The 2,500-nt window shown below is 63.0% G+C and overlaps 1 non-coding gene across 1 annotated transcript in view; it reads left to right on the forward strand.

Moving 5' to 3' along the window:
• Window positions 1–2,461: 2,461 nt before the first annotated feature.
• LOC142006254 (5S ribosomal RNA) overlaps window positions 2,462–2,500 on the forward strand; it is a 119-nt gene continuing 80 nt past the window's right edge. Inside the window, exon 1 of the ribosomal RNA XR_012643359.1 lies at window positions 2,462–2,500. This exon is cut by the window's right edge and continues 80 nt beyond it. This is a non-coding gene — a ribosomal RNA (5S ribosomal RNA).

Here is a 2,500-nt window from a genome sequence, read left to right on the forward strand (position 1 = left end):
TGCCCGGGGAGCGAATCGGACACCAGGTCAACCTCTGCTAAAGCGACCGAGGTTGACCTGGTGCCCGGGGAGCGAATCTGACACCAGGTCAACCTCTGCTAAAGCGCCAGAGGTTGACCTGGTGCCCGGGGAGCGAATCGGACACCAGGTCAACCTCTGCTAAAGCGGCCGGGGTTGACCTGCTGTCCCTGCCGGACTTAGAAAATTTTTCTCTCCAGCCTGGGACCGGGGTTGACCTGTTGTCCCTGCCGGACTTAGAAAATTTTTCTCTCCCGCCTGGGACCGGGGTTGACCTGTTGTCCCTGCCGGACTTGGAGCCCGAGGAGGGGATCGGCCACCAGGTAAACCTCCGCTGAAAGCGGCCACGGTTTACCTGGTGCCCGGGGAGCGAATCGGACACCAGGTCAACCTCAGCTGAAGCGGCCGGGGTTGACCTGCTGTCCCTGCCGGACTTGGAAAATTTTTCTCTCCAGCCTGGGACCGGGGTTGACCTGTTGTCCCTGCCGGACTTAGAAATTTTTTCTCTCCCCGCCTGGGACCGGGGTTGACCTGCTGTCCCTGCCGGACTTGGAGCCCGAGGAGGGAATCGGCCACCAGGTCAACCTCCGCTGAAAGCGGCCACGGTTTACCTGGTGCCCGGGGAGCGAATCGGACACCAGGTCAACCTCTGCTAAAGCGACCGAGGTTGACCTGGTGCCCGGGGAGCGAATCTGACACCAGGTCAACCTCTGCTAAAGCGCCAGAGGTTGACCTGGTGCCCGGGGAGCGAATCGGACACCAGGTCAACCTCTGCTAAAGCGGCCGGGGTTGACCTGCTGTCCCTGCCGGACTTAGAAAATTTTTCTCTCCAGCCTGGGACCGGGGTTGACCTGCTGTCCCTGCCGGACTTAGAAAATTTTTCTCTGCCGCCTGGGACCGGGGTTGACCTGTTCTCCCTGCCGGACTTAGAAAATTTTTCTCTCCAGCCTGGGACCGGGGTTGACCTGTTGTCCCTGCCGGACTTAGAAAATTTTTCTCTCCCGCCTGGGACCGGGGTTGACCTGTTGTCCCTGCCGGACTTGGAGCCCGAGGAGGGGATCGGCCACCAGGTCAACCTCCGCTGAAAGCGGCCACGGTTTACCTGGTGCCCGGGGAGCGAATCGGACACCAGGTCAACCTCTGCTAAAGCGGCCGGGGTTGACCTGCTGTCCCTGCCGGACTTGGAGCCCGAGGAGGGGATCGGCCACCAGGTCAACCTCCGCTGAAAGCGGCCACGGTTTACCTGGTGCCCGGGGAGCGAATCGGACACCAGGTCAACCTCTGCTAAAGCGGCCGGGGTTGACCTGCTGTCCCTGCCGGACTTGGAGCCCGAGGAGGGGATCGGCCACCAGGTCAACCTCCGCTGAAAGCGGCCACGGTTTACCTGGTGCCCGGGGACCGAATCGGACACCAGGTCAACCTCCGCTGAAGCGGCCGGGGTTGACCTGCTGTCCCTGCCGGACTTAGAAAATTTTTCTCTCCCCGCCCGGAACCGGGGTTGACCTGTTGTCCCTGCCGGACTTAGAAAATTTTTCTCTCCCCGCCCGGAACCGGGGTTGACCTGTTGTCCCTGAAGGACTTAGAAATTTTTTCTCTCCCCGCCTGGGACCGGGGTTGACCTGCTGTCCCTGCCGGACTTGGAGCCCCAGGAGGGGATCGGCCACCAGGTCAACCTCCGCTGAAAGCGGCCACGGTTTACCTGGTGCCCGGGGACCGAATCGGACACCAGGTCAACCTCTGCTAAAGCGCCCGAGGTTGACCTGGTGCCCGGGGAGCGAATCTGACACCAGGTCAACCTCTGCTAAAGCGCCCGAGGTTGACCTGGTGCCCGGGGAGCGAATCGGACACCAGGTCAACCTCTGCTACGGCGGCCGGGGTTGACCTGCTGTCCCTGCCGGACTTAGAAAATTTTTCTCTCCCCGCCCGGAACCGGGGTTGACCTGTTGTCCCTGCCGGACTTGGAGCCCGAGGAGGGGATCGGCCACCAGGTCAACCTCCGCTGAAAGCGGCCACGGTTTACCTGGTGCCCGGGGAGCGAATCGGACACCAGGTCAACCTCCGCTAAAGCGCCCGAGGTTGACCTGGTGCCCGGGGAGCGAATCGGACACCAGGTCAACCTCTGCTACGGCGGCCGGGGTTGACCTGCTGTCCCTGCCGGACTTGGAAAATTTCTCTCCCCGCCTCGGACCGGGGTTGACCTGCTGTCCCTACCGGACTTAGAACATTTTTCTCTCCCCGCCCCGGCCCGGGGGTTAACCTCGGGGCGCACAGCTTCCCGGGTCTGACGTGCACGTCCTGTCACCTCCCGGGCCCGGCGTCCTCGTCCTCCCTTCCCCTTGGGCCGGCTCGGAGGAAGTTTTCCCTCGGCCCGGCCTCCGGGTTAATTGTTTGGGCCCGGCTGACTGAGGCCAGGCTGCTGACGCTAAAGCCCGGGGAGGCGGGGGCCTACGGCCATACCGGACCGAATGCCCCCGATCTCGTC

Source organism: Carettochelys insculpta, unplaced genomic scaffold (genome assembly GCF_033958435.1).
Source record: "Carettochelys insculpta isolate YL-2023 unplaced genomic scaffold, ASM3395843v1 scaffold_0046, whole genome shotgun sequence".
NCBI lineage: Eukaryota > Metazoa > Chordata > Testudines > Carettochelyidae > Carettochelys > Carettochelys insculpta.